At 34.5% G+C, this 14,515-nt stretch overlaps 1 protein-coding gene across 7 annotated transcripts in view; it reads right to left on the bottom strand.

Annotated features, from left to right (window-relative positions):
• The window catches only part of sra (RRM_RCAN_like domain containing protein Sra), a 54,312-nt gene that overhangs the window by 13,444 nt on the left and 26,353 nt on the right, over positions 1 to 14,515 (bottom strand). For 6 of the 7 annotated variants that reach the window (XM_036373079.2, XM_014242234.3, XM_014242233.3 and 3 more), the window contains one exon: positions 14,139 to 14,179. The exons of the other annotated variant lie outside the window; for it this stretch is intronic. The gene's annotated coding sequence lies outside the window, so the exon portion shown is untranslated. The remainder of the gene's footprint in view (positions 1 to 14,138; positions 14,180 to 14,515) is intronic. 7 annotated transcript variants of the gene reach the window in all.

Here is a 14,515-nt window from a genome sequence, read left to right as displayed (position 1 = left end):
ATTAGATCAAGACCAAATAAAATGAAACAAGTAGCTGCGAAGAAGATTAATGCAGAAAATGGGTAACGATGCACACATCAGCAACTATTATACAAATTACTACCATTTAGTATTAGTTGTTATCCTACAACGAAATGTAATTAATTCTATGGCAAAAATGAAGCACCATCAGTAGCATAAACTAATTTCCTCGATACTCGGCACAATAATTGTACTTACAACAAACTTGAATGTGTTACTTTTCAAAGTCTCGACACAACAACATAAGACCCCAAGTTGTCAAAACTCTCATTGAAAGAGCGTTCTACGAATTTTACACAAAGAATACTTGCGAAAGCAAAAGTGGCCTTGAGAAAGATCAATGATTTGTCGTTTAGTGCAAAAAGATAAGACATATATATATGTTTGTATAAGAAGCATGTACATATATGTATATGTATGTACAGGTGGGTTGAAAAGTTTCTGTGCTCGAAATGAAAAAATACTGTTTTTGGTACGAAATATAATTTTCCTTAACTTCAATACATTTATCCAATGCTCCTCCAATAATTTTATGCCATCCCTATAATGACTTTTCGGAAGCTCTGCAAAATACCCGTCTACGGCTGTAATAGCTTTTTCATTCGTCGAAAAACGCTTTCCACGTAGGAATTGTTTCAGGTTTCTGAAGAGCTAGTAGTCGCTGGAATCCAAATTTGGCGAATACGGTGGATGCTCAAGCAATTCGTACTTTAATTCGTTGAATTTTGTCATTGTTAAATCACCTTTCTGAGCAATTGCATTGTCTTAATGAAAAATTATTTTTTTATGCTCCAAATCAGGTATTTTCTCACGAATTTTTTCATCTAACTTAACCAAAAAGCTGCAGTAATATTCAGAGTTGATTGTTTTACCTTTCTGCAGATAATCAATCAACGAAACTCCTTTTGCAGCTCAAAAAACTAATGCCATAACCTTCTTTGCTGATCCGTGTGACTTCAACTGCTTTGGAGCTGAACAACCAGCTTCATAGTCTTAAGCCTAAGGGCTCCTTATACACTTCTAACAATTGTTCATAAATTTCCTTTGCTTTTAAATCTTTCAAAACAAAGAATCTAATCACTGCGAAATTCAATTTTTTCCTTATTAAAAAAATACTCTGACACGTCAACTTCAGATGGCTTGTAAACAAAGAATAAATGAAGAGAATGACTTGTAACTTTGCATGTGTTCTCCTGACAGATGTACCAACTTGAGAAAAAAAATTGGCGTTAGTAGTGATATTTCTTGGTGAGAAGAGAAACTTTTCAACCAACCTGTATATAACTGTTAATAAAAGCAATCGGTTTTAACTTGCCACAAAATATGTCAACTTTCAACGTTAAGGCCAACAAAATGCTTTTAACGGTCTAAACTTTGCAACAATGACCTTGTGGCAATATTGTATTGTGTATATATGCATTACCGTCCAATTCTCTTTCCGCATATACGCGTGCCTTGACCGCTAACTTGTGCAGCTTATTCAACAGCTTGTGATGCTTACTTGATATACTCGTAATCACTTATACGCAGCGTAGCAGGCTGGCTTTTTCTTACATTAATATTGTACATTTTGTACACCTTACTGCCAAACCATTGTCTGGCAACCTGCTCGCCCACACGTCAGGCAATGTTGCCTTTTCTTTTTGTTTTGCATAAGCATCTTTCAATTAATTTTCCGTTAGCGCCGCAGTAATGCCTGGAGGTGACTGCTCGTTTCGTTGACATGTGGCGTGCTGTCACCTTATATTGCGTGTGTATGTACGCATAAATATTTACTTAAATATATAGAGATATGTATTTTATAGAGGGTACTTAATTGCTTTTGTTCTTATGGAGAAAGTAAGGCAAGCTGAAAGTGTATACGAAATCGATTTTCAATAGGCCCTTAACCCATCATTCTCATTGGGGTAATATGTTATGAATTGTTAAAAAAAATATATAAGGTAAAATCTTCTTTCGTTAATTTTCAAATTTTGTACAAATGTTGTTAAACAGCTGAGAGACTTCTTTGAGTTACTTTTTATACCCTGAACAGGGTATATTAACTTGGCCACGAAGTTTGTAACACCCAAAAGAAAATTTCGGAGAACCTATAAAATATATACATAAATGATCAGCATAATGAGTTGCGTTGATTTAGCCATGCGCGTCTGTCTGTCTGTGTATATACAAACTAGTCCCTCAGTTTTTAAGCTATCGATCTAAAATTTCGCACCTGTCCTTTCCTCACTAAGAAGCTGCTCATTTGTCGGAACGGCCGATATCGGACCACTTTAGCATATCGCTGCCATACAAACTAAACAATGGGAGCCAAAATCTTGTAAGCAAGCTTTTGTATTTGTGAAGGATATTAGGCTTCGGTGCAACGGAATTTGTTTTTTTTTATTAATGCTAAATATCTTATTTTGATCTATAAATGGATGTTCTTTTAGAGTTATAGAATTTCCTAAAGGGTTAGCTGTCAATCACGCTGTCAAAGTTAGCATATGGCTTCAACAAATATGTTCAGTATACTTTGACAAAATATCTTGAAAAGCCTTACGCCTAAACAATGTTTAAACACTGTGGAATGCTAGGTTTAAAACTCGCGTTCTGACAAACATTTACATTTTTACCAACAAATCAACTTTAACGAGGCTGATATCTGACTTAACGGGTAATTAAACTTGCAAAATTGTCATATGTAGAGTGTAAACAATTGTGAAGAGGGTTCCTTTGTATCCAGAAATTTTTAGCCTGATGTGATTCGCAAGTATGGTACATATTTTTCTTTAGACTATAGGCAATGATTTGCGACTTTTTGACTCCCTTCTTCAATATCAATCCATAAGTTGTTTAATCGAAGTAACCATATAATCTGACTGAGTAAAATCTCTGTAACGTACAGGTTAGATACTTGTCTTCTAGATCCTTAGTGAAATTTTGTGGGTGAATACTAAAATTCTTCTAAAATGGTGAATGGCAAATAATTTAATAGAAAATATTCCTCTGGAATACACCAGTGAGTACTGCTAATACACATAACTACAATGATAGTCAACCGAAAATTCTGCGGGGTCCTTCTCAAAATATTTGATTTTATTGAAAATTTTATATCTGGAAAAAACGCCTTAAGTATTTTTTACTGAATGAACTAATGCCGTCTGTCATTTGTTTGATCTATCCTCAAGGCACACCCTCAGTTTGTTGCGCAGTGTAATCTTAGCTGACCGCAAACTCATCTAACTCCATAATAATAAATGTAGAAAAAAATATCTCGTTCTAAAAATGTTTATACAGGGTGGCTCACGAATCGTGCTACACAAACAAACTGTAATAACTTTTTTTAATCAATACATTACATTTTTTGTATTGCATATATATTTTTATATTATTTTATATAGTTAATTATTTTTAAAAATTAGGGACCGTTTAATCGACTGCTTCAGTTTAGTCGGATTTCTGAATTTTGTTTTGTATATCTTTTGCTTGACATAACCCTATAAAAAAAAGTCTGGTGCAGTCAGGTCAGGTGACCTTGGGGGCCAGTGAAAAGTGGAGTTTCTTTATATTCATTTGTTTTCAAATTTTTGTTGGAGCTTCGCAATAACCGGTCTAGCTATATGTGCTGTTGCTCCATTTTGCTGGAACCGAACGCTATTGAAAGCGATACGCCTTCGGCGCAGTTCTGGGTAAAAAAACTCTTTCAACATTTTTAAATAACGATGGCCATAGACAGTTACTGTTACACTGTTTTTTGTTTAAAAAAGTATGGCCCGACAATACACCATGATGAAACTAAGCACCACATAGTGACTCGTTTTGGGTGAAGTACCATCTCGTGGAATATTTCTGGATTTGATTCACTCCATATAAAGCAATGTTGCTTGTTTATATTTCCGTTTAGATCAAAATGGGCCTCCTCAGACATGTACAGGCAATTTATCAAGTTATTGTCTTCTTCAGCCATTTCAATAATTTTTTGTCCAAATTCCACGTGCATAGGCAAATCCAGAGGATCTTAACAGGCTTAATATTTGAACTTTGTACGGAAACAGGTTTAAGTAATCATGAATTATCCGTTGTAATGACCCTTTGCTAGTTCCAAGTTGTGCCGATAAGTTGCGAGTCGAAACTCTTGGATTTGCCTGATTGATGATGCAACAGCCGCGATTATTTCTTGAACACCGACATACAGATCTTGCTGCTACGGTCTTCTTGCGATACTTACAGATTCGGCAAACGTTTACCAATCTCATAATGGTCCATCTACTTGGGGAGCGCCGCCAAAATCCCGTCTGTATTTTCTTTGGACGGAAATGACGGACTGCAAAGCATGGTACTGCTGCACTATACAAACCCTCTTTTCGGTATCTCAAGTATTCATAAAAAAAAAACTTAAATAACAACCTGCCAAATAAAAAAAAAAGTAACTCGATGACTCACATAGATAAAAAAGTTATTACGGTTTGTTTTTGTAGCACGATTCGAGAGCAACCCTGTAATTAGAATGATTTACTCCTTTCAACCAACCTAACATTTCTCCCATAATATTTGGGTTAAACGCACACGCCCTACTCTTAAACTAGCTGTCATCTGCTGTCATTCTATTTCTGACCACAGAATGACAATTTTATATGTTAGACACACAAGTGTCATGAATATAAACCGAAGAAGAGTAGAAAAGAAACAGAAACGAAAGCGAAAGCAAAAGCAGTAAGAGTGACTCAAAATATGTCAGGCAAATGTACTTTAGCTATTGTTTTTATTTTCCTTCCCTTTTCCTGTTTTTTTTTTTTGTGATGTAATGTATGAGATGTTTTGTAATACTGATTCAATTGTTTTTTCTTGAATGAGTTTCAGTAATGCATGAATTGCTACTTTTTTCGTATTTTGTTATTTTTAGAATGATTGATATGCCGAGAAACTACATACGAACACAGAACCCAATACATAGCGACGTAATATAACAGGAATGTAACGAAGGATTTGCGAAGAAAATGTGTATGGAAATTATTATTGTACGAATGGCATATACGAGTATGTAACTAATGAGCTGCCGCAAGAAGTTGTGTAAGCGAGAATAATCATTACTTCTAAGAGTGTTCTGCCACAATAGATTGGCAGATAGCTCATTCAATCAATTGCAATATGCTCATTTTTCACATACTTTATTAATGGTCGAATTAATTTCGAAGATGAGAAACATAAAGGAATTATTATGGTCATCAAATTACCAGAGAAAAATAGGAATATAAATATGTTGAAGTATTAATAGAGGATTATGTATATCTCATTATCACTTCGACATAAATGTACTTGTACAATAGTATTATTACAAGTATTGCCCATCTGAAACTATAACATTTTCCTATCTTACTGGTGATTTGAGGAATCCATCCCAAAAGATCTGCGCCGGCTTGGTAGACAAGAATGAATCGAGCTAATTTTTGATACTCTATACTGACGTGAACCGTATTCAATTGAGGGCGTTCTACATACACCGGAACAAAAGGTAGTCAGAAGGGCCAAGGTCGCAAACTCGTCTCTCAGCGTCTCTTGATTTCAATACATATGGCACCCCGTTTTCAGACACAAAGTTAAACATATCTGAATAAGAAAAAAAAATTTAATACTTGTATACTGAAAAAGACGCATAAGGCCAGTAGCTTTCAAACGCATGTTCGAAATATGGAAATGACTATTATTTATTTCTAAAATTGCGAAACGTCAAACTCGTTTTCCCGGTTGCATCACTTATCTTTGCGACCAAAAAAATGTCTGAATACCGCAATTTAGTAAAGCATTTCATTCAAATATCAATTTGTTGTTTTCTGTCACTTATTTGCTGCATTCCAGGTTTTTTTCTTTGCTTTCTTCTCTATCGCCGCACGCAAAAGACTCATTCAAGCAGAAAACTGAAGATACTGCATGACTGATTGCATTCAAAAAGTTTTACATTGTTTGCTTACCCACCTGAAGCCGCACTTTACACCCTATACTACATGCAACTCAACAGTGCCTATGGTACTTATTTAGTTCGGAAATAACTAGCTGGTAAAGTATGCTTGTAGAATGGAAAATGAGGTAGCAAAAACTTTCGAACGGTACTAACTTAACTTCATAACAAACATTTCCAAGGAACAACAAAGAGGGTAAGACCAACGTAGAAGCATACATAGTTGTTCGATTATATATAGAGATATGCTACTCTCCAAATTGTATATATCAAAGACAACTATTTATCATAATTATTGTGGTTTATTAAGGTATTTTTTTCGAAAAGATTGAAATTTAATTTTCATAATAGAAAATCAATTACCGTTTTTACTTTCTTCAAAATGTCTTAAAAATAATAAACTAAGCTTGGCAAAAAAGTCCACGTTTTATGTGAAGCGGTGGTGGAAGAATTTTATGTGGAGGGACCAAAGTTTCATGCAGGAAGTTCCTTTCGCCAACTTTAAGCTTCCTTGGAGGCCAACACTTTCTGGTCCTATGGTTTGCTCGTTTTGTATTATTCCATAAAGCAATGGAATTTGGTAAGCCCAGATTGTTGTGCGAGCAATATGTCCAATATCAGCGCCGACCTGCCGACCGTGGTTTGTATATTTTAATTTGCCAAGAACCAATTCCAAGTTCTTTAGGTTTCCTTGTAGTGTACGGAATGACCGACAAGAATGAAAGCAAAGAAACCGCCATTGTGAAGCTGAACTGCAAAAGTAAGTCCTATTTTTGAGTCTTCATCCAAGCAACTTAGCAGCGTCTTTGCGAAGATTCAAGACTCTCATCAAACAATTTAGCTCGTCCTGGGAAAATAATTTCGGACTGATGTCATCTTCAAATTCTAAACTTGACTTGTAATCGGGTTCAGGTACAGAAATATGAAAAGCATGTCTTTCAAGGTAGCAAATTCTTTGGGCTCTAATATTTCGATTACTTTAGGAATAGGATTATTCGTCCTGACAAATTAAAGCTTTACGTTAGGCCATCTGAGGCATCCGAAAGAATTCATTTCACAATATTTATATAATATTTTGAAAATTGAAAAATCGCAACACAAAAAGTACCGTAAATATCGTAAGTATGGTTAAATAATATATGTATATGTATGTGAGTGATTGTGGCCAACAAATGTGCAAAATAACTTGGTTTGTTAATAAATTTATTGTTACAATAAAATGTGTCTATCCAAAGTATTGACTGATACCTTGAGACTAATGCGTTAATTATTTATATTTCTCTTTCATTATGTTTGTGCCGCAATTAGCACTTTATTTCTACGGCTGACTAACCTTGAATTGTGTAGTTCTTAAGTGATTTTTTTCAACGCCTACGGGATCATTAAAGAGGCCAATAATAGGCAGTCGTACGTTGAGTTGGCCAGAGCGATGAAATTAAGCTTGACGTGGGCAATTTCTTACACTGCAACTTCCACAGAAATGATGATTGGCAGAAAACGGTTTTATTTATTTATGTGCATACAATTTTAGATGGAAGCTAGTTTGTGTGTCAAGATTATGTTTAGGGAAGTATTATTACTCACACATATAAATATGTATGGATTGTATCTTTGTAGCGTAGTGCCATATAAGCTTGATTTTTTCGTTGGTATAATTTGAATAAGAATGTTCCGTATAAGTTATGAAACTTTTATGACTATTTACTAAACGTGATACCAATTAATTTCAAACATTAGGATTTTTAAAGCAAATCATTGTATTTTGAATAAGCTGGCAACGTTAAAAAATATATTTTTATACTCTCGAAACCTGTGGCTACAGAGTATAATAGTTTTGTTCACCTAACGGTTGTTTGTATCACCTAAAACTAATCGACTTAGATATAGGGTTATGTATATATAAATGATCAGGATGAAGAGACGAGTTGAAATCCGGGTGACTGTCTGTCCGTCCGTCCGTCTGTCCGTCCGTGCAAGCTGTAAATTGAGTAAAAATTGAGATATCTTTATGAAACTTGGTAGACATGTTTCTTGGTACCGTGAGACGGTTGGTATTGCAGATGGGCGTAATCGGACCACTGCCACGCCCACAAATATAATAAAAAAATGCTATAATAAAAATATTCACTCGAAGCAAATGTTTTTAGCACTTCTATTGACGGTGTGAAAATAGTTGAAATCGGGTGGCAACTTCGCCCACTCCCCATATAACGGTACTGTTAAAAACTACTAAAAGCGCGATAAATCAAGCACTAAACACGCCAGAGACATTAAATTTTATCTCTGGGACGGTATGAGATGACTTTATAGGAACAGCGTTCAAAGTTAGACAGTGGGCGTGGCACCGCCCACTTTTAGGTGAAAACCCATATCTTGGGATCTGCTTAACCGATTTTAACCAAGTTCGATGCATAACGTTATTTTCATATTTCTATATTATAGTGCGAAAATGGGCGAAATCGGACTACAACCACGCCTATTTCCCATATAACACCATTTTCAATTCCACTTGATTCTTTCACTTTCCACTATGCATATCAAGCAACAATGATTATATCGGGGTAAGACTTTGCGTGAATAATACGTTTGAAGTATGCCACCTTGTGACCAAAAATTGTCTAAATCGAACCAAAACTGTTGTAGTTGACCTTCTACCGAAAATATCAGCCAATCCACAAAGAAATCTCAAACGAGTATACCATTTGACTTTGCGAGAGTATAAAATGTTCGGTTACATCCGAACTTAGCCCTTCCTTACTTGTTATTTTTAAAACTTTCTCAAATTGCCTTTAACAACATACAATTCACTCATATTGCATTTTTAATTTTTAGTTTAATTCATGTATTGAAATTTTATAAATGTGGCAGCCCTCTTCAAATTATTGTTCAACTCAAGCTTTTGTCCAAAATACAGTTTTATTCCACATTTAAAAAATGTGTTTTCGTTTTGTTTTTTTTTTCGAACAACTTATATTCAAAAACAGTTGGCAGCACTATAAAATAATTTTAAATCAGCTAGCAATGTTACAATAACATTATATGATTTAAAACTTCCTTAAATGTCCTTTATTATATGGCTTTTATTTAACTACATATATTGCATGTTTTAATTTATAGTTTTATGCTCACTTTGAAATTTAATTACTATGGCTATCCTCTTCATTATATCGCACAATTTTGGCATTTGAAAATATTAAAAAGGTTTGTTCCTTACTTTAAATATATGTATGTAAAACATTTGCAACTTATTTTTATATTTAAGCAACTTGTATTTAAATATAGATGGCAACACTGCAAAAAAAAAACTATTTTTAATTAATATTATTGGATATTGTTTTGATTCAGATATCACGGTATTTTTATATATTATATTTAAATACGAACATCTGACAAACTTTTTTTAATTTATTTATTTGGTTTTGTTTTGATTTTTTAAGCCTGTTTAAGCATTTAATACAACTCGCTTATGCATCATATTAACTTTCTTATAACAACTTTGAATTTTCATTACATAATTTACAAAGTGCGCATATTAACATAAATGCACAATAAGCGAATTTAATTAAAATTTCTAGGTCATGTGGGAGGGTCTGTACGGTTTAACAACGATATGGGCAGCAGTGCGTATGAACAACATGCACATTATTAATTTGTAAGAAAAATGAAGACTATGTACTTATTTACTGTGTATATATATACCAACAAATGTTTGTATGTTACGGTGGTGTGTGAATAGCTGGGGCGTGTAGAAAAATCAAATGATTGCGAATTTATATGTTTGTAACAAATTGCAGGCAGATCAACAAGGAAAGTTTTTCTATAAACATATGTATATGCATGATAATGAGGCTGACAATGTAGGCCATGAGATGAAAAGAATGTGATGCCCATTAAGGGGGTACTTAAACCCAAATTTTAGGAAAACTCATACCAAAATAGAGCATTATGGCTTTCTAAGCTCCATCCCGACAAATTTTTCTAATGACAAGCACTCTGGACAACATGAGCAACTCTTTTTTGCGGTGCGATATATGACACCCTTGTGAGTTCTTACCTTACGGCTAAGAGCGACGAGTGTGCAGATCCGCCGTGAGCTTCCGACCCACGCAAAACTTTACCGTTTTAAAGAAAAAGGAGATTATTTTTTAATGGGGAATGTAGCGCTTGTTCTTTTAAAAACAAAAGAAGACATCATCGCCATGTAAGTAATGTGTCAGTCAATTATATGGATGAATAGAGTTGAGCTTTCAAATGTCTATCACAGCTCGGAATTTTTTGCTGGGAACTTCTTAGTTTACTCACTGTATCAATGTTTCAATGCATTTCGAACTCGAAAGAGCTGCTTGTCTACTCCAGCGAGTCTCGAAATGTGTTTGTTTCTAACTTCAGATTTTCGTATAAGAAAACTCACTAACCCAGATAAAAAAAAATGTATTTCAATAATTTCATGATCTGACGGATTCGACCAGCCGCGCTTTTTATTACGAATTGCGTTGAAACATTAATGCACGTTGTGATAAATAACACCAGAGCCGACTAAATGAGGTATTCATAACAACTTGAAAGGTAGCTTTTTACTCGTTCAACCGATAAACGTGTTTGAGTAATCACAAAAGACCCAGATCTATATACGACCCTGAACAGTAAGCTCGTCAGCATTAATTTTTTGGGATGTTTCCTACAACAACAACATTAACTTTTACAGCTAGATAGTAGTGGCACAAAAAAAATGTTGTTATCAAATTAGTCAAAATTAATACTTTTTTGAGATGATCAGGGTAATACAAACTTTGACTCTTATGCGACTTGTTTTGAAGATTTTCAACCGTAATTAAAATTTTTATGCTATATTTTTCACTAAAAAAAAAATAAATATAGAAAGCAACAATATAGTGATTGTGGTCCACGGTATCTGATCACAAAATTTGTTTTCTTAATTTAAGAACACCCCTAATGTACATAAAAAGCAATGCATATGTGTCTGCATGTGAGCGATTACGGAAAATTCGCCATACTTGCAACGCAAAAAATTGAAAAATTGAAGGATAAATAGAAAGAGTATGGCTAATATGCAACTTTTTGGCCTTGAGCTCGTGGGCGTATCGTAGAAAAGTAAATACACCGATCGAAGACGGCTGCTGTAGTCCATTGAAGCGTAACGTAATACCCAAAGGTAGCAAATGGCATCGGATAGCGTACCGTTATTTGAATTTACGTCACAGCAACCGAAGCAACGCAACAGCTGCATGAGAGTTCGACAATCGTATGCGAAACTGCACACACATATGCAACGCTAAAACCTTTATAAAGCCACATGTTTTTTGTTTTCAAGTTGTTGTTGTCACCACAAGAAACCGCAACATTTAAGGCCATTCAATAAAGCATCCACATTCATCAGCTTGCGACTGTGAAGCCTTTAACGATTGCATTTCGCTTGCCGATTGCTGAGTAAATACTTGAGTTGCTGTTGTTGTGCGTACGTTAGTCGACCAAAGCGAAGACAAAAGCAAAAACAAATGTTGCATTAAAGTTACGTTGCGGTGAAAATTTGCAAATAAGTGAGTTAAGCGCTAACTACTTTATATACGGTTATAACCGTAGAAACGTCCACAACTGTTTGACTATGTATGTGTGTATGGACGTGTGTATGTGGGTTTGTGATGATGAAAATAAAAATGCTAATTTTGTGCGGCAAACTGCTGTGGCTTATCTTTTAGTTGCTGCTGCTGCTGCTGCTGCTACTGCTTGTAGGTTTATAGGTTATGTCCGTTAATTTTTGTTTTGCTTTCTTTCGCCTTTTGCTGTGGCATATGCGTTTATAAGCGCCACCGCAACAGCTGGTGATTATTGGATTATGAGTGTGCTCAGTAGGTTACATAAAAGTGTGGCAATAAAATACGCTGTTAGTGGTTAAATGGTCACAAAGTCTATCATATGGTATACATATGTATGTGGGCACACGTATTTCTAAAAATAGACACTCCAACTGGGGCCGCAATATTTCCTGGAAAAATTTTTTTTGGAGTTTCGCAACAAGCAAAGTTGGTAAAATTTCGTATGAAAAGTTCTCAAAATATCACAGCTTTGGAAAAGTTATACAAATTATGAACGTGATTGTATAATACTTGTGTTTACTACTTTTCATGGTGAAAAAGTTCTTTAATTCAACAATGGGTCTTTAACAAGCAACAGGTCGGAAAGTTCATGACTCTGATGATCAGCTGCGCAATGAAGCGCTTTATACCAATCTGATAAATACGTCATATACTCGTATGAATGTCATCTAATTACGTTATGTGCACCTACAAAAGTTAAAGAGCAATTCAAAAAATAATTAGTGCTGCATATTTTTGAAGAATACTGCACAGTTGTAGCAATAAAAAAGTTGCCAAACTTCGAGTTTAACACATTTAGGTTAATCACAGCTTTTAAACGTTTAAATTTTTTGGAATGGCGGCGAATATTTTCAGTCTATTGGCTTTTAATATAGTCTCTGTTACATACTCACACATGATGTAAAAAATATACGGTTGAGTTTAGTTTTAATTTTTTGCCAAGGTGGCAACTCGGTTTATATAAATTGTGGCATAATTAACAAAATTTGTAAATATGTATCAGTAAGTGTAATTAATTTTTTTTTTAACTATCATTTACAAATCGAAGTAAATTTTATTTTTCAACCAGTTGGCAACTCTTAAGACAAAAAACGATGAACGAAAAAAGCGCTGAAAGCTATAAAGCCTTAAAAGACTTGAATGAAGTGCAGTATTATGTTAATAGATGTATTCGTCACATATGCTTACTTTCCAGCTCTAAAAGTATTTATTGCGGTACAAATTGATCGTGGTAGAAAAATGTAGTAACTGTGTTGAGCTTAGATCAAGTGGCAAAAAACTTAACTTTTAACTTGATTTTGATCGGTCAGTTCGTGTGACAGCTATATATAGTGGTCAGATATAGGCGGTTCCGACAAATGAGCAACTTCTTGTGGATAAAAGCATGTGATCGGATATTGAATTTAGTAAGAAAACATCCGAAACTTCTTTTTTTCTCTATTTTATTGAAATATTATATTAAGTTAACTTCTACCAGTTGAGTTAGATATAAAGAAGAATAAATTCGGATAGACCGGTGCAGCAGCTTTTGAAAATGGTAAAAAATTAAAGAAATTCATAGTCGGTTGAAACCCATTGGAAACGAAAGATAAAATATCAGAAATTAAAGGAAAAATAATTTACGGCCGATCTGAGGTCGGGAAGAGGAATTTTTGTACTGTAATGTAGGAATAACAGGATAATATTACCTGCCGAATTCAGTTAAATCAATCAAGTAGGTCCCGAGACATGGTTTTTAACGCAAATGTGTGCGTTGCCACGCCCAACGTCCGAATTTGATACCGGGGTGTAAAATTGTATGCCTTTGGCGCATTTATTTATAGATTTAACGCACTTTTAGTAGTTTTTAATAACTGCGTTATATAGGGAGTGGGCGGAGTTATTATCCGAATTCAGCGATTTTCACAGGGTGGGTATGGATGGAGGCAAGAAAGATTTGTCTTGAATGAATTTGGTTATTATAGCTTGAATGGTTTAGAAGATGTGTGCATTAAACTTATTAGAGGGCGAGGACACGCCCACTTAAAACAAAAAATTTCAACCATCTCTCTCTCTAATGCAATTCGTTAAACCAAATTACTGCCTTGTATCTTATTTTGGAGCTTAGTTATGGCACTTAATAGGTTTTCGTTTAATAGCGGTTTCGCCCATCTGCAATACCAACGCTCCTTGGATACCAAGGAGCATGTGTAACAATTTTTATCGAGATATCTTAATTTTTACTCCAGTTATCGCTTGCACGGACCTACCGACGGACGGAGAGTCACCCAGATTTCAACACGTTTCGTCATCCTGATCATTTATTATATATAAGTCCATATCTATCTCGATTAGTTTTAGGTGATACAAACAACCGTTAAAATATTATCTACGCTGGTCAGAAGTATCATCTATACATTCTAGTTTCAACGTTTGTCGATAATAAGTATTCATGTATGTATGTTTCTAAAAAATGAATCAACATATTCAGAATTCTTAATACTATGCTTATAGCCCTTAACAACATACAATTATTTCTTTGAAAACTAATAATAGAGTACTAGAAGCGAATGAAGAAAACTTACAGCCTTATATCCTTACTGTCACAACGCAAGTCACAATTGTTCTGAAAGAAAAAAGAATAATACAAATGTATCATTAATAATTTTATCAACAAAAAAAATTGCAATAAATTACCCACAAGTAAACTAATCACTTGACAAAAGACTCAAAAAGACCAAAAAAACAAAACACGAGAAAGGAATAACAAGCAACTTTGGCAGCAAAAAATACAAAAACCAAAACTAATGTATTACATGAACTTTAAAGTCTGTCCCTGGTAAGCGGACAACTGTTTTATAAATATTTATAGTTTGTATTGCACAGTAATATTGCGCTAGTCGCGGTTAAACGGCTCAAAGGGAAACGCTCTTTAGTTTGCATAAAACGTGACGACCACAAA

This window comes from Bactrocera oleae, chromosome 2 (genome assembly GCF_042242935.1).
Source record: "Bactrocera oleae isolate idBacOlea1 chromosome 2, idBacOlea1, whole genome shotgun sequence".
In the NCBI taxonomy this organism is placed as follows: domain Eukaryota; kingdom Metazoa; phylum Arthropoda; class Insecta; order Diptera; family Tephritidae; genus Bactrocera; species Bactrocera oleae.
Note: the sequence above shows the minus strand (reverse complement) of the source record. Positions and strands in the feature narration are given on the sequence as shown.